This window comes from Peromyscus eremicus, chromosome X (assembly GCF_949786415.1).
Source record: "Peromyscus eremicus chromosome X, PerEre_H2_v1, whole genome shotgun sequence".
Taxonomy (NCBI): domain Eukaryota; kingdom Metazoa; phylum Chordata; class Mammalia; order Rodentia; family Cricetidae; genus Peromyscus; species Peromyscus eremicus.
Genome location: NC_081439.1, coordinates 25,507,141 through 25,528,629, shown reverse-complemented (window position 1 = coordinate 25,528,629; position 21,489 = coordinate 25,507,141). Strand labels below are relative to the sequence as shown.

Sequence of the window (21,489 nt, the reverse complement as noted above, 5' to 3'; positions counted from 1 at the left end):
CTCCCGGGACACAAAGAGGGACTGACAGTTAGGTTATAAGGTGCAGGTGAAGGTGATTTATTGCTCCGCTCCGGCGCTTGAGTTGAGCTTGGAAGGAAGATGGTCTTTACCAAGGGAGGGAAGGCCAACCTGAGCTACCTGAAACCATGTTTTCAAAAAAGAAAGACAAAAAAAAAAATTGAATACTGTATCACAATAATCTAGGTAAGGTGTGATGTGGAACTAGACTGAAAAAATAAAAATAGGGCTGGCAAATGGTTAAGCAGGTAAAGGTGCCTGCTACCAAGCCTGAGGACCTGAGTTCAATCCTCAAAGACCCACATAGCAGGAGAAAAAATGGACTCCCACAAATTGACCTCTTACTTTGGTATGCGCACCTACACATGCTCCCACACAAAATAAACAAATGTAAAAACAAAAAAGAAAGAAAGAAAAAGAAACCCTTGCTAGTAATAAAGGCAGAAACAAGACCAAAAAAAAAGAATAAATGTTTCTACTAAACACACATTAACACCATCTTTTGGAAGAATTGTGCCTTGATTTATCTTCATACAAAACAAACAAAAACCGGGTTTTATTCACATTTCATGAGCAGTCTTCTCAGGTAGGAACAGGTTCTGATAACGGGAAGAGACCCTTACTTGCTAGCCATAAGCACTTTCTCAGGACTTTGATGACAAGGAAGATCTTGGAGATACAGGGATCCTTGTTGAGCAGCTTGGAGTTCTCGCCCTTGGGCATATCGATCCACATCGCCTTCACATTCTGTAGCAACTTGTTGCAATGTTTATCAAAGGCCTTTACCTGAGACAGGAGATTCTTGTTGTGACCGTTGATGAACACTTGGTTCCTGGGCTGTTTTTTGTTTGTTTCTTTTGCTTTGCTTTGCTTTGCTTTGCTTTGCTTTGCTTTGCTTTGGCTTTTTTGAGACAATGTTTCTCTGTGTAACAGCCCTGGCTGTCCTGGAACTCACTCTGTAGTCCAGGCTGGCCTCGAACTCACAGAGATCCTCCTGCCTCTGCCTCCCTAGTGCTGGGATTAGAGGCATGCGCCACCACTGCTGGGCTGGAAACATTTTATTATGAAGACTGCATAAGATAGCCCATGCTATACTGAAAGGAAAAGTCCAAGACCAAGTTCTCAGCACAAAAGAGATTTATTTGCCCCAGAAGGGCAGAGAGGAATAAGGGACAAAGACAGGAGATAGAGGACAAGGGAGAAAGTAAAGGGAACAAGGGAGAGGAAGAAGGGGTATTTGTCCCAGAGTGGGACAAAGGACTGCCTCTGGATAGAGAGGAGACAGATGTGGCCCATAGGCAAATGACAGTTTATAAAGGGAAAGGGAAAACCCTGTGTTAGGATGAGGTGGACAGGCTAATTTTGATTGGGCATGTTAATTAGGTGACCCAAAGGGGGCTTTTGATTGCTGGACTTCAATACTATGGTAGCTAGAACTTGGTAGTCCGCCTCAGGAGGATAAAGTAGCCAAATAAGGGAATGGACCTTGGGGGCTAGCTTTAGGAGTGTAATCTAATGGTTTTTAGCAAGGGAGAGAGAAGGGGGGAGAAGGGCAAGGCCTGCCAGAGCCATGATTGCCATGCCTGGGTCCGGCCAAAGTTCCTTCGATACCTACACACAATGCTTAGCAATTGTATCCCCAAACTTAAGCCATGAAAGCATCACTATCATCATCATTATTGTGAAAACTTCCTGACTCTCCTACCAAGTGTGGGTTAGCACTGGTGGTGCCACATTCCCGTCACGTGTATTTCACATCTATCCCACTATGCTGGCCTGGCTTTTTTCCCTTGGATGCTTCTTCCATTAAAGCTTTTGTTTGTCTCATTTTGTTTCTTGCAAACAGAGTCTCATGTAGTCTCAAATCCACTAGATAGCCGAGCATGACTTTGAACTCCTGATCCACCTGTTTCTACATCCCAGGTGCTGGGATTATGGGTGCATGCTACAAACCTAGCCCTTGCATAAATCTAAACTTTTAGTCAGATTTGGCAAAAATAGCCCAAAACTACAAACAGCTCTGGATGGCACTGATGATTGCAGCTGTGTGACTCACCAGTTGACAGATCCCTGTGACTAGGATTTGCACTTCAAATTGCTGCCATTTGGAAAGCATCAGAGCTTTGGTGACTGCAACATGCACTGCATGTGACTGTCACTTTCGAACAAAAAGCATATCTTCCGGGAAGATGTTCCAATTTTTATAAAAGACACAGATGTAGATTTCATTTTATTATGATTGATAAATGAATGTAAATCTCCTCCAATTGGAATAAGACATTTATTTTCAAGTTAACTACTGAATTCATTTTCAGGAAACAGGTTTAAATTGCTCAAGTTAATTTCTTTACAGAAGGAGCTCTGAAAGCCAATTCCATTTCCAAACTAAAATTACTATCATTTGAATTCAATAAAGAAAAATGTCTTCCTAAACTTTTGGGGAAGAGATGCCTGGTTTTAGAACAGACAACCTTATCCTAATCCATGTGCAGGATAGCTAGTGCTCTGGTGACATCTAACCTACCAGTTCTCCCTCCTGTCTTACCTAAACTTCTTTAGAGTAATCGGAGAATCTGCTGGCCAAGCATGGCCTGCCCAAAATAGCCTGGACATTGTTCTGGTGCTTCCTTGGGAATGTCCCATTTCAGATTAGGGAGGAACTTCTCTGGACAGCCCAAACTTTATTCCACTCCATTCAAAGCAGGATGCCCTTTCAGTGTTTGCCTAGTAAGTCCTACAGCCCTTGAGGTATGCAACCTGGAGACAGCATCCTTTTTTTTTTAGGGGGGGGTGGCTCGAGTTAAGCAGATGCTGTCCAGATTCTGTCTACCTCGGAAGCTTTGGAGGACCAGCTCACAGATGACCCTAGGATTCACTTTTGCCTTGTACGGATCTGTGAGAAATATGCCCGCTTTGTCAAATTTCTACATGAACATGCTCTGATTTACCACTTAGATGAGTTGGCAACGTCTGTGCAGTAACCCTAACCCACAGCATGTGGTCCTGGAAAAGAAGAATGGGGCTGGCAGCCTGCTCGGTCTAGTGCCAGCTGGAGATGTGTGCTGGGCTATGCAGAGAGGTGACCTATGGGAAATTGGCTGGTTCTCCCCATTACTGCTTCTCTAGTAAATCCCTTCTGAGTTTTCCAGTTGCTATCTCATGTGTTAAAGGGTGTCTCGCTGATTTTTGCAGATATCTTACATATCCAAACATGTAGTGAGAATGAAAACCCATTAACATTGTAAATAATAATAAAAATGTGGAAGGGCTCAGTGAGCTATTACTACTTAATGGAGATGAGCAACAATTTCCATTCCAAATTCTTTCTTTGGCTAGGGAGGTAGCTCAATTGGTATTGTGCTTACCAACAATGTACAAGGCACTGGGTTCAGCCCACATGAAACTGGGCACAGTTATTGTTGTGCTTGGAATGAAAAATGTCCCCCACAGGCTCAGGTATTTGAACACTTGGTCCCCAGTTGGTGGCAGTGTTTGGAAGGGCTCTGGAATGAGCCTTTAGGAAGTGGAGCTTTGCCGGGGGAAGTCCATCACTGGAGGAAACCTTTGAGTTATATTTATAAATTTATGTATTTATTTATGTATTTATTTATTTGTTTGTTTGTTTAGTTATTTATTTTCAAATGTGATTAGGCAGCTTCCCACTCCTGCCACCATTCCTGCATTCTGCCATGCCCTCTGCTCTATCCCTCAGGAACCATAAGCCCAAAGAAACCCTTTCTTCTCGAAGTTGCTTTCAGTCAGGCTATTTTATGACAGCATCAGAAAAGTAATACAGTGGATACACTTGTAACCCCAGGACATGGGAGGTGGAGGCAAGAACATGAGGAATTTGATGGGATCTTCAGCTACCCAGAGAGTAGGGGGGCAATCTGGATACATGAGATATGAGACGGTGTCACACACACACACACACACACACACACACACACACACACACACCACACCACACCTCCAGACCAGACCCTGGGCCAATTCATGTTTAGGAAGGTACAAACAAAACTTATTTTAAAGTACAAGGCCTGTGGTGGTTTGAATAAGAGTGACCCCCAAAGGCTCAAATATTTGAATGCTTAGTCATCAGGGAGTGACACTATTTAAAAAGGATTAGAAGGTGTGGTCTTGTTAGAGGAAGTATGTCCCTGGGGGGATTTGAAGTTTCAAAAGCATACCCCAAGCTGGGCGGTGGTGGCGCAAGCCTTTAATCCCAGCACTCGGGAGGCAGAGCCAGGCGGATCTCTGTGAGTTCGAGGCCAGCCTGGGCTACCAAGTGAGTTCCAGGAAAGGCGCAAAGCTACACAGAGAAACCCTGTCTCGAAAAACCAAAAAAAAAAAAAAAAGCGTACCCCAGGCCTAGCGTCTTTCTCACTCTACCTAGGGATCAGGATGTAGCCCTCAACTACTTTTCCAGCTCCATGCCTGCCATGCCCGCTGCCATGATGATGATGGGCTAACCCTCTGAAACTGTAAGCCAGCCCCCATTCAATGCTTTCTTTTGTAAGAGTTGCCTCAGTCACAGTGTCTCTTCACAGCAACAAAACAGTGACCAAGACAGGGTCTCACTATGTAGCCCTGGCTGCTTTGGAACTTGTTATGTCGACTAGACCTCAAGCTCACAATGATCCACCTGTCTCTGCTTCCTGAGTGCTGGGATTAAAGGGATGCGCCACTATGCCCACTCAAATAAAACATTTTTAAAGGCATAAAAGGGAGGGCCCAGAGGCTGGGTGGCATGTTGGGACATGCTCCTACTGTGACACAGGGCTCTCTTCTGGGAACAAGACCCAAGGTAGCTTGTGGCCCAGTTTCTGGTGCTAGTCAGCTTCTCTCGGAACCAGCACTCTGCCTTGCCAGCCTGGTTCCCCACTTTATCCTTGATCTGTACAGTGGGCCTGGGAAGGACTCCCAGAACTGAGAATGGGAAATCATACTAGTCTCAAATTTAACATGGCTTTATTTTCTAAGGCAAGCAAATGCAAAAGACATTTGTGTGATCAAGATTTCTCAAGAAGCAGGGTGAGGTGACCTGTGAGGATGGGTCACTACTCCCTAAACCCAGAAAATCATGCAAATCAAGAAGTTCATATCTTTGTGTGGAACTGCCCAGGCTGTCAAGGGTATGAATATCCCAAAACCACCATCCCAAAGATGTCACTTTAAAGAAGGAATGTGGCTCATTCCTGCTGGATGATGATGAAGTGTGTGGGTGTCCCCTGACGCAACAGTGGAGATGGACAGAGTGTCTATGGCCCCCAAAGAGGGTTTGAAAGTAGATTCTCTAGTTACTGAGTTTCTAAGTGAACAAAGCACCCAAGATGTACCACTGAACTTAGAGAGCTTATGGTGGGATTACCCCATGGGTGAGCTCGCCTGCCACATGGAGATGAGCCTCACTGAAGAGGAACAAATTGTTCCAAAGCCAGAAGAAGAGGTGCACAGAAGAAAGAGATAACCCAGAAGAAACAAAAGCCATGGCAAAGAAAGAAATTCAGAGTAAAATAAACGCAAATTGTTTTTTTTTATTTTATGTGTATGGATGTTTTGCCTGTGTGTGTGTGTGTGTCTATGTACCACTTGTGTATCTGGTATCATCAGAGGTCAGAAGAAGACCTTTGATCCTCGGGAGTTACAGCTGTCAGGCACTGCCTGGGTACCAGGAATCAAACTTCTGGAAGATTAGCCAGTGCTTTTAACTGGTGAGCCATCTCTCTATCCAACAAATTAATTTTCTTGTTGTTGTTTTTCTTCAAGACAGGGTTCCTCTGTGTAATAACCCTGGCCATCCAGGAACTCACTCTACAGACCATGCTGGCCTCATACTCAGAGAGATCCGCCTGCCTCTGCCTCCCAAGTTCTGGGATTAAAGGCGTGTGCGACCACTGCCTGGCAACAAATATAATTTTAAAAAGAAAGTTCCTCTAAAAAGGAGGATTGGCTGTACATGCTCATCTGGTAAAGTGCTTGCTTAGCACGCATGCAGCTCTGGGGTCAGTCCTCAGCACCACATAAACTCGGCATGGTGTCACACACCTGTAAGCCCAGCACTCAAGAGGCAAAGGCAGGAGGGTTAAGAATTCAAGGTCGAGCTCAACCACACCACAAGAGCACTTGTTCAGCTATGTTCATATCAGCATTGTTTGTAATAGCCAGAACATGGAAACAACCTAGATGCCCTTCAACTGAAGAATGGATAAACAAAATGTGGTACATATACACAATGGAATACTACTCAGCAGAGAAAAACAATGACATCATGAGGTTTGCAGACAAATGGATGGATCTAGAAAAAATCATCCTGAGTGAGGTAACCCAGACTCAGAAAGACAAACATGGTATGTACTCACTCATAGGAGGATACTAGATGTGGAACAAGGATGACTGGACTGCTACTCACATCACCAGGGAGGCTACCTGGAAAACAGGACCCCAAGAAAGACACGGGGATCGCCCAATGACAGAGAAATGGAATGAGATCTACATGAACAGCCTGGACATGAGTGGGGGTAGTGAAGGGCGAGAGTCGAGGGAAAGAGAGCTTGGGGGAACAGGAGATCCCAGCTGCATCAACAACAGAGAGGGAGAACAAGGAATAGGAGACCATGGTAAATGAAGACCACATGAGAATAGGAAGAAGTGAAAGACCCCCAGCCTCCCCGCCTAACATAGCTTAGCTCGGCTGTTTTTGAATAAAGCCTGAGAGGTACTGAGGAGCTCAGTTAACGGACATGGAATAAACAGAACATTTGTGCTCAGCCACCTGGCCCCAGAGCGAGGAACTAAAAGGTCAGAAAAAGGTCAGAAAAACACCCTGTACCCTAGACAGAAGCTAGGCATGGCGAGCTCGGGGAGAAACCACGAGCTGACCTGGGTTTGAACCTGGCCTCATTTGCATCATCCAATCAGAACTGGCCTCATTTGCATCATCCAATCAAAACCCTGTAACCAGGCTTCTCGCTTCTGTACCCGTGCCCGACCCTATAAAAACCCTTTGCTCCAGCCCGTGGGCGCGCCAGTCCCTTGAGCTTCTTGAGAGACTGTGTCGCCCCGGGTACCCGTGTTCCGGAATAAAGCCTCTTGCTGTTTGCATCTGATTCGTGGTTTCGGTGTGTTCCTTGGGCAAGGGTCTCTCCTGAGGGAAGACTGCCTTCAAGGGGTCTTTCATTTGGTGCGTTGGCCGGGAATTGAGACCCCCTGCCTCGGGACCACCGACCCACTGTCAGGAGGTGAGTTGGCCGGCCACTGTCTGTCTTGTCCCAGTCTGTCTACTTGTCTTCTGTTTTCGTCGGGCGCCCTAATTCAGGTTCAGGTCTGAGTCGGTGGGGGCTGAAGGAGCTGACGAGCTCGGACTTCGCCCACCGAAACCCTGGAAGACGTTCCACGGGTCATGGAAGTCCCCTGGAAGACGTTCCACGGGTCACGGAAGTCCCCTCTGGGGCACGGTTTCTGAGTTTCTGCTTTCGGTTTTACGCCGAAGCCGCGCAGCGCAAATTTCTGTCGTCTGTCTTGTCTTTTTGTTTATCGTTACTTGTCTAACATTTCTTTATCTAGAGACCACCATGGGGCAGACCGTCACCACCCCACTGAGCCTAACCACGGACCACTGGTCTGATGTTAAGGCCCGAGGAAACAAGGAAGGTGTCATTGTTAAAAAGAAAAAATGGATCACCCTCTGCAAGGCCGAATGGGTCATGATGAATGTTGGCTGGCCGCGAGAGGGATCCTTTAACCTCTCTCTCTTCTTTCACAGGTGGAGGGCAAGGTTTTTGGCCCCTAATCCTTATGGACACCCCGACCAGGTCCCATACATCGCCATCTGGAGATCTCTGGTCGAAAATCCATTTCCATGGGTCAAGCCTTTCCTTCCACAGCCCCCTCCAGTCTCTGGGCCCTCTGCACCCCTCAACCCGGACCCTAACTCCCTAGCTCCCCTCTCATAGATCTCCTGGTAGAGGAGCCCCCTCCCTATCAGCCTGGACCCGCTCGGCTCCAGCCACCGCGGAAGCGGCTCCCGCCGCCGCGGAGGAGGCGGCGGCGGCGGCCGCATTAGCGGCCGCGATCCGGCCGTTGGCAGATGCTCCTCAACCAGCAGGACCTCAGATGAAGACAAGGAAGATGAGGCCGACTTGGGACGATTGTCAGCAGCTCCTGCAGACCCTCTTAACAGTAGAGGAAAAGCAGAGAGTTTTCCTGGAGGACCGGAAGCAGGTTCCGGGCGATGACGGGAGGCCCTCCCAACTCCCGAATGTCATCGATGCGGCTTTCCCCTTGACTCGCCCTAACTGGGATTTCAATACGCCTGAAGGTAGGGAGCATCTACGTCTCTATCGCCAGTTGCTCTTAGCGGGTCTCCGAGCGGCCGCTAGAAGGCCTACCAATTTGGCTCAGGTAAGGAATATGATACAGGGACAGGGAAAGGAAGGGAATATGATACAGGGAAAGGAAGGGAATATGATACAGGGAAAGGAAGGGAATATGATGCAGGGAAAGGAAGGGAATGTGATACAGGGAGAAAGGAAGAGACACCCGCTGCATTTCTAGAAAGATTGAAGGAAGCTTATAGGATATATACTCCGTATGATCCGGAAGATCCAGGTCAGGCTCCAGGTATTATCCTATCATTTCAGAGCCAAATTGCAGCGGTTGGAGGGTTTACAGGTGTTAGGGTTGCCAGACCTAGTGAAGGAAGCAGAGAAAGTATTCGATAAGAGAGAAAGTCCTGAAGAGCGTGAGGAAAAGAGATGGCAGAAACAAGAGGAAAGGGATAGGAAGCAGCATAGGGAGATAAAGAAAGTTCTGGCCGCCGTTGTATCTCAGGGACAGCGGAGAGAGGGAGACAGGTCGGGAGAACGAAGGAGGCCACCCCTAGATAAAGATCAATGTGCTTACTGCAAGGAGAAGGGACACTGGGCCCGAGAATGCCCCAAGAAGCCACAAGGACCCCGCCGGCCCAAGCCCAAGACCGTGGACCTCCTTAGTCTGGAGGACTAGGGGGGTCGAGGCCAGGAGCCCCCCCTGAGCCTAGGATAACCCTCAAGATCGGGGGGCAGCCCGTGACCTTCCTGGTTGATACTGGTGCCGAACATTCAGTCCTAACTCATGCCGGAGTGCCTCTTAGCCGGCATTCTGCACTGGTGCAGGGGGCAACTGGAAACAAGAGATATTATTGGACTATCGAGAGAAAAGTTCAACTGGCTTCAGGGCAAGTAACTCACTCCTTTCTGCACATACCTGAATGCCCCATCCACTGTTAGGACGGGACCTACTAACCAAATTAAAGGCGCAAATCTATTTTGATGAGAAGGGACCGAGGGTCAGGGGTCCTAAAGGAGACCCTATACAAATCCTTGCCCTCAATTTAGAGGAAGAATACCGTTTGTTTGAGTCAGAACCCCCGGAGAAATCACCTGAGGAGCTACAGAACTGGTTGAGAGAGTTTCCTCGCGCCTGGGCAGAGACTGGGGGCCTGGGGTTGGCACGCGATCAGCCACCGCTGATGATCTCATTAAAGGCCTCCGCGACTCCCGTTCCAATCAGGCAGTACCCAATGTCACGGGAAGCTCATGAGGGAATCAAACCCCATATGCCCTATAGCCCAGAAGACCATGAGCTAGCAAAGAAAATGGGGGCGGGCTGGGAAAAACGGAGGCAAGCCTATATATTAGGGGATCGGGTGGTCATGCCAACCTCCCATACCCGATATATGCTGAGGTTCCTTCATGCGCTGACCCATTTGAGCAAGAATAAAATGAAGACCCTACTGGACAATGAAAATACTGGGACTGTGCTATTAAACCAGGACCGGGTGCTTCAGCAGGTATCTTCCACCTGCCCAGCCTGTGCTCAGGTCAATGCAGGAAAGATTCATTTAAACAAAGGGGCTCGTCAACGAGGGCATCGCCCAGGTGTACATTGGGAAATAGACTTCACAGAAATTAAACCCGGACTCTATGGGTACCGGTACCTCCTGGTCTTCGTGGACACCTTTTCAGGATGGATTGGGGCGTTTCCAACCAAGAATGAGGCGGCTAATGTGGTAACAAAGAAACTGTTGGAAGAGATCTTCCCCAGGTATGGGATGCCTCATATATTGGGGTCGGACAACGGGCCTGCCTTCGTCTCTCTGGTAAGTCAGAAAGTGGCCAAATTATTGGGGGTTAATTGGAAACCGCCCCCAGAGTTCAGGACAGGTAGAGCGAGCTAATAGGACAATTAAGGAGACTTTAACCAAATTAACGCTTGCAACTGGCACTAGAGATTGGGTGCTCCTACTTCCCTTGGCTCTTTACCGAGCCCGGAATACTCCTGGGCCGCACGGCCTAACCCCTTTTGAAATTCTATATGGGACCCCACCCCCAGTCGTGAAATTTCTCCATCCTGATATCTCATCTTTTGCCACCAGCCCCACTTTAGAGGCACATCTACAGGCCCTCCAGCTGGTGCAGAAGGAGATCTGGAAACCCTTGGCTAAAGCCTACCGAGAGCAGCTGGACAAGCCGGTGGTCCCCCACCCTTTCCAGATTGGGGACTCCGTTTGGGTCCGGCGCCACCAGACTAAGAATCTAGAGTCACGGTGGAAGGGGCCCTACATTGTCTTGCTGACCACCCCCACTGCACTCAAGGTCGATTGCTGCATGGATCCACGCCTCTCATATGAAGGCTGCCGGGGAGACCGACCCAGCAGGAACATAAGGTCATCTCACAAACTGGGGAAACGGTCTGGCAGATGCCTTAAACTCCTCCACCCACCCGGGGGGGGGGTGCATTGGCCGGATCCGGGATGCCGTCACCCTCAAGCAAGATGTAGATTCGCCCAGTCGGACTTTTATGTCTGTCCGGGGGGATGGGAGGGGCTGGGCCCTCGCCAAGAAATGCAGGGGGGAAGGAAATTTCTTCTGCGCCCAATGGGGCTGCGAGACCACTGGCGCAGCATATTGGAGTCCTAGCTCCAGCCCAATGGAGGTTTCAGGAAGGCTACAGGCGGGGGGGTCTTGCTCAGCTGGGTCCACCGAGGTCAGCCGATTCGAGCCCGGGCTCTGACTCCCCCTAAATATAACTTTCACTGGCCCGGGGAAGGCTGATAGAAGCTGGCAGCGGGGGCGCACTTGGGGGCTCAGGTTGTATGAGGCCGGATATGATCGGGGCGTAGGATTCACTGTCGAGCTTGAGATTGAGGAGGCCTCCGCCCCTGTGGGCTCCAGTCGGGTTCTCTCTGACCAGAGGCGCCCCTCCTTGCCTGTTCCGGCACCCCCGAAGATTGCCCCTCGACCCGGTTCGATTGCCAGCCCAGGTATAACTCCGGCCACTGCCAGGCCGCCCCGGCCAGGAGCCGGAGGCCGGCTCTTGGGTCTGCTAGCGGGGGCTTGCCAGGCCTTAAATGTGACCTGCCCAAATAGAGCGCAGGAATGTTGGCTGAGTCTGGTTTCCCAGCCTCCCTACTGCGAGGGGATAGCAACCCAGGGTAATTATACTAGCACTCACAGTCCCCCTCCAAGCCAATGTCAAGGGACAGCCCAACATAAGCTCGTAGTCTCAGAGATGTCAGGACAAGGACTATGTCTAGGGAGCGTCCCCCGCACCCACCAACACCTGTGTAATCGCACCCTATCCATAAGCGCTGTCTCTGGTTATGTCACCGACCCTAATGGTACCTATTGGGCATATAATACTGGGCTCACCCCCTGCGTTTCAGCCTCAGCCCTCAATGCTACCTCTGATTTTTGTGTGCTCATCGAGTTGTATCCAAAGATTGTTTACCATACACCAGAGGAGATGAGACCCTATCGGTATAAGAGAGGGCCGGCGTCTCTCACTCTGGCCCTAATATTGGGGGGGGGGGGCTGACTATGGGAGGAATAGCAGCCGGGGTAGGGACAGGCACCACCGCCCTAATGGAAACCCAACAATTCAGACAGCTCCAAGCGGCCATGAATCAGGACATTCGGGACCTAGAGGAATCAGTAAGCGCCTTAGAAAAATCCCTGACCTCCCTCTCTGAAGTAGTGCTCCAGAACAGAAGGGGACTCGACATTCTATTCTTACAGGAGGGAGGGTTGTGTGCCGCCCTTAAAGAGGAATGTTGCTTCTATGCGGATCATACTGGGGTGGTGAGAGATAGCATGGCTAAGTTGAGAAAACGATTAGAACAGAGACAAAAATTCTTTGAAGAGAAACAGGGATGGTTTGAAGGATGGTTCAGAAGGTCCCCCTGGCTCACCACCCTCATTTCCACCCTTCTGGGACCCCTCCTGATTCTATTACTCCTCCTGACGTTTGGGCCCTGTATCCTAAGTAGACTCGTCCAATTTATCAGGGGACGCGTCTCTATTGTTCAGACTTTGGTATTAACCCAGCAATACCAAAGGCTCAACCAGATGGAACTCGAGTCACGTCACCAATCTTCCCCATGAATGGAGGATTCCATTCCTGAGATAAGAAAATGGGGGAATGAAAGACCCCCAGCCTCCCCGCCTAACATAGCTTAGCTCGGCTGTTTTTGAATAAAGCCTGAGAGGTACTGAGGAGCTCAGTTAACGGACATGGAATAAACAGAACATTTGTGCTTAGCCACCTGGCCCCAGAGCGAGGAACTAAAAGGTCAGAAAAATACCCTGTACCCTAGACAGAAGCTAGGCATGGCGAGCTCGGGGAGAAACCACGAGCTGACCTGGGTTTGAACCTGGCCTCATTTGCATCATCCAATCAGAACTAGCCTCATTTGCATCATCCAATCAAAACCCTGTAACCAGGCTTCTCGCTTCTGTACCCGTGCCCGACCCTATAAAAACCCTCTGCTCCAGCCCGTGGGCGCGCCAGTCCCTTGAGCTTCTTGAGAGACTGTGTCGCCCCGGGTACCCGTGTTCCGGAATAAAGCCTCTTGCTGTTTGCATCTGATTCGTGGTTTCGGTGTGTTCCTTGGGCAAGGGTCTCTCCTGAGGGAAGACTGCCTTCAAGGGGTCTTTCAGAAGCAAAGTGCTAGAGAGGCCCACAGAAATCCACAAAGATACCCCCACAACACACTGCTGGCAATGGTCGAGATACAGCCCGAACTGATCTACTCTGGTGATGGGATGGCCAAACACCCTAATTGTCGTGCTAGAAACCTCATCCAACTACTGAGGGATCTGGATGCAGAGATCCATGACTAGGCCCTGGGTGGATCTCTGGGAGTCCAATTAGCGAGAATAAGGAGGGTTTATATGAGCGAGAATTGTTGAGACCAAGGTTAGATAAAACACAGGGACAAATAGCCAAATGAATGGAAACACATGAACTATGAACCAATGGCTGAGGGGTCACCAACTGGATCGGGCCCTCTGAATGAGTGAGACAGTTGATTGGCTTGATCTGTTTGGGAGGCATCCAGGCAGTGGGACTGGGTCCTGTGCTCATTGCATGAGTTGGCTGTTTGAAACCTGGGGCCTATGCAGGGTCGCTTGGCTCGGCCTGGGAGGAGGGGACTGGACCTACCTGGACTGAGTCTACCAGGTTGATGTCAGTCTGTGGGGAAGGCTTTGCCCTGGAGGAGGTGGGAATGGGGGGTGGGCTGGGGGGAAGGTGAGGGGGGCGGGAGGGGAGAGAACAAGGGAATCCGTGGCTGATATGTAGAACTGAATTGTATTGCAAAATAAAATTAAATTAAATTAAAAAAAAAAAGAATTCAAGGTCGAGTAACATGGCCAAGATGGAGACACAAAACTCCAGGACAGAGGACGGCTTTACTCCCCATCACGTCACGCACAGAGGGGGCCGGTGGGTGAAGAAGAGACAGGCCGAGCAGCGGAGCAGCCGTCAGCAGCCGGACAGGACAGAGATGTCAGCCGTATGGACATGGAGGAGGCACGGCCTGGTGAAGAGGCCGGTCTTCCCGCCGCTCTCCGGCAGGGGCTCCTGACTGGGAAAGAAGAAATGAGAAAGATTCCTGTCCCCGCTAACAGATACACACCATTAAAAGAAAACTGGATGAAGATATTTACTCCAATAGTAGAACATTTGGGACTTCAGATACGCTTTAACCTGAAATCAAGGAATGTAGAAATCAGAACTTGTAAAGACACCAAGGATGTCACTGCCCTGACAAAAGCGGCCGACTTTGTGAAAGCCTTTGTTCTTGGGTTTCAGGTGGAGGATGCGCTTGCCCTTATCAGGCTGGACGACCTCTTCCTAGAGTCTTCTGAAATAACCGACGTTAAGCCCCTAAAAGGAGACCACCTATCAAGGGCAATACGAAGGCTGGCAAAGGAGGAAAAAACAAATTTATAATAGAGAATGTGACACGGACATGGATTGTTTTGGCAGATGTGAAAGTTCACATTCTCAGCTCTTTCCGGAACATCAAGATGGCGAGAACTGCCGTTTGCAGCCTCATCCTAGGAAATCCTCCATCAAAGGTGTACGGCAACATCTGAGCTGTGGCCAGCAGATCAGCGGACTGTCCGATTCTGATTCCCCTCCAACCCTTGAGATATTCACATAAAATCGTGGGAATATTTCCTAGCCGCCTACAGCTCAGGTTCCTTTTCAGGTCTCAGCCAGGGCAGAAGCAGAAAGGGAAGGTTTAACCGGACTTGGCACTCCTGCTTCTAGGATAATTTAAATATCAAAATGTAATACTTTTAATACTTAACACATTAAGTGTAAATTGCTGTATTTTTCACTTTAATCACATGTGGCAGATTCACAGTTTAAAATCTTGTCATTTAGAGATGACTTCTTAAGACAGATTTATAACTAAACTAAGCATTTTTTTCCTCTGAAAATTTTAATGAAAATCTCAGAGGACCTGAGAATCACAATCCTTGGTACCGAGCACCGTGACTACTTCAGGGATGGGTCATAGCACTAGTCTGTGTGCAATTTATGAAATGAAAGCCCGCATCACGAGGCTAATGAATTGCTTTTCAAGGAAGTAATGAAAGTAAAATAGTTTTCCCAAGAAAACTGTTTTTCAAACAGTATATTCTTGTAACTAGTGTCTGTGTATATGAACTTGCTTATTTTGTACATTGTTTAGAACCTACTTCATTAAACATGTGATTTAGATACTACATTCTTTTGTTTCTCAAAGGCCTTAACCAAACTATTGTGATGATTGGAGTATCAGGAAATCTATGCAATAACTAAAAGAAGTAGTACTTTTAAAAAAAATTTTTAACTTTAAAAAAAAAGAATTCAAGGTCATGTACCCTCAAGATGCTGAGGCACTTTGGCCAGGAGCACCTGCCTGTGCCCTGCCAGGAGACCTGTGTTCCAGCTGTGCCCTCAACACCCGAGGAGGACAGTGGCAGTGCTTGTGCCATGAGGCCTGGCTAGGGCACTCCTGTGCTTCTAAGTACAAGCTGTCGGTATGATGGGTGCTCGGGATGTGCATGGCTCCCAGGCAGACACAGAGGACGATGAGGAGAACACAGAGACTGTGCTCATCAATGTGCTGGCTGCTGAGGGGTGAGAGGGGGTCACCTGTGTCCACATTTGGGGAATTACAGGTGTCAATGTGAAAGACCCAAGGACTCTGGGAGAGGGCCATCCATTCGGCAGAAAGTCAAATGCAAGTGCCCAGAGCTGAGGGCTAGGAGTGGGGCATAGCCTGGGCAGCAGAGACCACTTCCTCCTTCTCACTGTGGAAGGCTCCTCCTTTGACAGGCAGGGGACTGGGAGGAGTGGAGGGAGGGGAAACTTTGGTCAGGATGTATTGAAAACAGAAGAAATACTAATAGTTCAAAAAGTATGTGTGTGTGTGTGTGCATAAATTTAGGTGCCCCGCATGTGTGCAGAAGGCCCTGAAGGCCAGAAGAGAGCAGCAGATCCCCTGCAACTGGAATTACAGGTCGTTATAAGCTTTCATGTCAGTGCTGGGAACTAAACTCAGGTCCTCTGCGAGAGCAGTAAATGCTCCTAACCCCCAAGCCATCTCTTCAGCTCCTTTTTCTGACTCTTAAGATAGCTCCTCTTCATGTTTTCAAGTGAAGCCGCTTGTGCTGGCTAGTTTTCTGTCAACTTGACACAAACTAGAGTCATTAGAGAGGAGGAAGTCTCAACTGAGAAAATGCCTCCATAAGATCAGACTGTAGGCAAGCCTGTAGGGCATTTTTTTTTTTTTTTTTTTTTTTTTTTTTTGGTTTTTCGAGACAGGGTTTCTCTGTGTAGCTTTGCGCCTTTCCTGGAACTCACTTGGTAGCCCGGCTGGCCTTGAACTCACAGAGATCCACCAGGCTCTGCCTCCCGAGTGCTGGGATTAAAGGCGTGCGCCACCACCGCCCAGCTGGCATTTTCTTAATTAGAGATTAATGTGGTGGGGCCCAGCCCATTGTGGGTGGTGAGTGGTCCTGGGTTCTACAGGAAAGCAGGCTGAGCAAGCCATGAGGAGCAAGCCAGTAAGCATCACCCTTCCATGGCCTCTTCATCAACTCCTGCCTCCAGATTCCTGCCCTGTTTGAGTTCGTGTCCTCACTGCTTTTGGTGATGAACTATTATATGAAACTGGGAGTGAAATAAACTGGGAGTGAAAGAAACCATTTCATCCCCAAGTTGCTTTTGGTCGTGATATTTCATCACAGCAATAGTAACGCTAACTAGGACATCTCCACTTTCCTCTAAGGCCCTGACCCTTTTAGATCTCCACATATTGCATTGTTTCTATCCAATCTCTTCCGGTCACCCGAAGGCCTTTTCTCCTATATATTGCATCTTTGGAGGAGACGTGTGTCAGCTTCCTTTCTTGACTAACACCTGCTATTTTATTATTGCCTAATTTATTATGTTTAATAGAAGGACTGAGGAAGGGGGGAGGGAATGAAGAGGGGAGGAAGGTTGGATTTGTATCTCTAAGATACAAAGGCAGCTCAGTTATTCTTTACATTGGTTCCAATCTGGAAGAGTTGCTGCAATACAGTGTCCATAAAAAGTGTGTAAGAGGCTCAGAGGGGAGCTCATGTACCCTTGGAAATAAATATTTTGTGTTTGTCCTTTGAAAAAACCAGAGTTTGAAATACATGAAGTTCATTAAGTTAACAGAATTAATTTTTAAGATGTTTATTTTTGTGGTGATGGGACTTGAACCCAAGGCCTTGTACATGCTAGGCAAAACACTGTACTACTGGACACCACCCCCATTTCCTTTTAGATCTCCGCCTCTCTCTTTCTCTGGTGTGGGTATATGAGTGCAGGTATGTGTGGCACAGCTTGCATGTAGAGGTTAGAGGACAACTGTTAGGAGTCAGTTCGCTGGTCTGTGAGCTTTGGGGAAACTCTCCTGTTTCTACCTTCCATCTTCCAGTAGGAGTGCTGGGATTACAGATGAACACTATTGCATCTGGTGTGTGTGTGTGTGTGTGTGTGTGTGTGTGTGTGTGTGTGTGTGTGTGTGTGTTAATGTGAGTTGTTCTTGGGATCAGAACTCATGTTAGGCTTATACACTTTTACCAACTGAGCCATCTCCCTGTACCTTATCTCATGTTTTAGTTTCATGTCTGTGCTGTAATAAAATACCCTGGCAGAAATAACTTAGAGAAGAAAGGGTCTATTTTAGTTTACAATTCCAGGTTACAGCCCATCATTGTGGGGAAGCCAAGGTGACAGGAACTTGAAAGAGCTAGTCACATCACTACCACAGTCAAGAGCAGAGAGAATGCATGCATACTTCTTAAGCTCAGCTTGCTCTCTACATTTATACAATCCAGGACCCCTTGCCTAGGGAATGTGCTACCCACAGTGAGCTAGATTTTCCCACATCAAGTAACAAGACAACCCTCCACAGACATGTACACAGGCTAATATGCTCTACATAATTCCTCATTAGGACTCTTCCCAGGTGATTTAAGTTGTATCAAGCTGACCACTGAAACTAACCACCACACCCCCTTTTAATCACTCTAACATCTTTTGCAGGTCTTAAGACACATGAGCAAAAGTCTGCTTCTACCTCTTGTTTACTGAAGAGGTATCCCCAAGATTTGCATGTATACCTCCAAACTTTATCTTTCTTTAAAACTGAATTTATTTTTTTTACTTCCATGGTAAAATGCACATAAAATTTGCCATATTAACCACTTTTAGTATTTACCATCCTAAGTCTTTGTAAGTATATAATTCAATAATGCTAAATACATTCACATTCATCTTGTCTCTAGAACTTTTTCATCCTGCAACACTAACACTCTAACCATTTGTGTTAGACTTTTTGCTACTATAACAAATAGTTGAAAGAAGAGGAACAGTTTAGAGAATGAAGTATTTATTTTGAGTTAAATTTTTAAAAATCTTGAGTATAGGAGTTAAGGAGCGCACTAAGACAGATTGTTGGGGCTAAGAAATGTATTCAAAGTTATTAATTCCATGGACAGTCAGACACATAGCTGCATGTCAGGGACTTGGGATTTCAGGCCCCAACACTACAAATAGTTTGCAGCATAATGGGGACTCTGAAATCAGTTCCTAGAGAGGAGGCTGGAGTGGGGGTTCCTTCTTACAGTTCTCTGAGGAAGAAGGAAAGGTTTACCGCATGAGCCTTCAGCCAGACTTTCTGATCACCCAGTAGATGGCAGGAAAGGGGATGAGGAGGGTGGTATGTGCCATTTGTGTATGTGCCATTATTTGACGTATCTGGGCCTGCAAACTCCTCAAGTGAGAAATCAGACACCTGGGAGTCCGTTAGCTAGATAGTCACAGAATTGGTCTCAATAGGTTGCGATCAGTATCTGTGGGTTGGGAAGACAAGAGGGACTATTACAGGTATTGTGGCCTGAGCAGCAGTCTGGTCTGGAGTCTAATAGGTTTTAGTCCATGGTGGTTCCATGTTTCTGGACCTGGAATGAAGTGGTACATCATTGTAGAAGAGCTTGGTGGAGTAAAACTATTCCCTTCAGGAACCAGGAAACAGAGAGCAGTATCAGAACTCAACCATGACACAACAAAGGCCCTCAAAGACTCACTCTCAATGATCTACTTCCTCCTGCCAGGCCACACCTTCTGCAGTTCTACCACCTCCCAGTAATCTATTCAAAGTCTAAATCCATCATTGGACTGAACTATTGATCATATTTGATCTCTCATGATCTAGTCATCTCTGGAAATTCCCTCAGAAAAACACCCATTGGTACTCAGTATAAACTCCTCTGGGCCTCTGAATCAAATCAAGTTGACAAGATTAACCATTATACCACTAAACACGATTCTCCCTCCCTCTCTCCCCCACCCTTGGCAATCATCTGTCTAATTTCTATTTCCATGATTTTAATTACTTTAGACCCATTATACCAGTGGAATCATATAGTATGTGTCCTTTTGGAACTGACTTATTTCACTTAGCATAATACCTCGAGAATAATCCACATTGTGCATGCAGCTGAGTTTTCTTCTTCAAAGCTAACATTCCACGGTACCACATTCCCTTTATCAATTTATTTGTCCATGGACATTTAGGTTGCTTCCACCTCTTGGATATTGGAAATAATGCTATTAGAAAGCATGTGCAATTATCTCTCTGAGATCCTGCTTTGAAATCTTCTGCTTATCTACCCAGAGGTGGGATTTCTGGATCATATGGTAATTCTGGTTTCAGTGGATATACCATGACACTTCTCTATATCCTCACAACACTTGATATTTTGTTCTCATCTGATAGTGGCTTTCATGATGGGCATGCTGTGATAGCTCATTTTTGTTTTGATCTGCATTCTCCTAATACTTAGTGGTTTTGAGTAGCTTTTTGTGTGTTTACTGGCCCTCTGTGTACCTGCTTCAGAGAACTGTCTGTTCAAGTCCTTTGCTCATTTTAAAATTGGGCTGTTGGGTTTTCCCCCTGAGTTATTGAAATTCTTTAGTGCATTATGGATATTAATCCCTTATCATAAATGTGATTTGCAATTATCTTTTCCCATTTTATAGTTTGCATTTTCACTTTGTTGATTTTTTTCTGTGATGAGCAGAAGTTATAAGTTTATGTTATTTCCATCTTGTTTTGCAGACTAAATAAAATACTTCCCATATTTGAAACACAAGCTTGGAGACAACCAGAAACATTGTAAGATATTTACAAGTAAGAGCAACAGTGTTGTGGATTCTTCAGAATATATAGAATCATCTAGATTTCAGACTGACAAATTTCTCTCCGTGTTACTATAACAAAAGTCCTCTAAACCACTGTATAAATCAGGAGGTTTAAATCAGGCACCTGCCCTTATAAAGAACCTTGGCAGTGCCCACTCACCCACTCACACACCCACACACTCACACACACATAACTTGGCTAATGGGTAAATAAAATAGATTTTATGAAATGTGTAAGGAGGCAGGAGAGATGACTCAGACGTTTAGAGCACTTGATACTCTTGCAGAGGACCCCACAAGATGGCTGATAACCATCTGTAACTCCAAATCCAAGAGATCCAACACCCTCTTCTGGCCTTCTTGGGCACCTGGCATGCATGTAGTGCATAGACATACATGCAGACAAAATATGCATACACATAAAAGAAAAATAATTTTAAAATTAAAAAAGAACATGTTAATGAGAATGTAAGAGAGCTCAATTATTGTTGGAAATATTTACTATGTAACAGTGTACAAACAATGTACACTAATACTACAAATGATAGACTACTAGACGATTAGTCCTTTGAAACATATTTCTGTAAATTTAGCATGAAAGAATTCTGTATTATAGCATTTCAATCATTAGGACATTCTGAATATGCTTTGTCCTGGCTAGTTTTATGTCAACCTGACACAAACTAGAGTCATCTGAAAGGAGGGAACCTCAATTGAGAAAATGCTTCCAGAAGATCCAGCTATAAGGTGTTTTCTTAATTAGTGATTGATGGAGGAGGTCCCAGCTCATGGTGGGTGGTGCTATCCCTGGGCTGGTGGTCAGGGGATCTATAAGAAAGCAAATGAGCAAAGCCATGGAAGCAAGCCAGTAAGCAGCACCCCTCCATGGCCTCTGCATCAGCTCCTGACTCCAGGATTCTGCTCTGTTTGAGTTCCCGTCTTGACTTCCTTCAAGGATGAACAGTATTGTGGAAATTTAAACCAAATAAACCCTTTCCTCCCCAACTTGCTTTTTGGTTACGGTGTTTCATCACAGCAACAGAAACCCTAACTAAGACATCTTTCTATATATTACCAAGCCTTTCAGTAAAATATCTGACCTTCAAAAATGCAAAAGAAATTCTAGATATAACAAAAGTCCTTGTTTTCTTGTGATTACAAAATATATATTTTTTATTCTTTTAAAGTTTTATTTATTATTGTGTGCATCTTCGATGTGTACGGGGTTGTGTGTATGCCACGGAGCACGCTTGGTCAGACAACAACTTCGTGGGGTTAGTTTTTTTCTTTTACCTTTAAGTAGGTTCTGGGGACCAAACTCAGGTTATCAGAGTTTCATGGCAAGTGTCTTTAGCCCATTACTACAACAGGTGTTTTCTATATAGTAAACTGATAATAAGTAGACATATC

General features: G+C 46.7%; 1 pseudogene; it reads left to right on the top strand.

Annotated features, from left to right (window-relative positions):
* The first annotated feature begins 13,708 nt into the window (after nucleotides 1–13,708).
* LOC131899735 (RNA-binding protein PNO1-like) lies at nucleotides 13,709–14,594 on the top strand (annotated as a pseudogene).
* The last annotated feature ends 6,895 nt before the right edge of the window (nucleotides 14,595–21,489 follow it).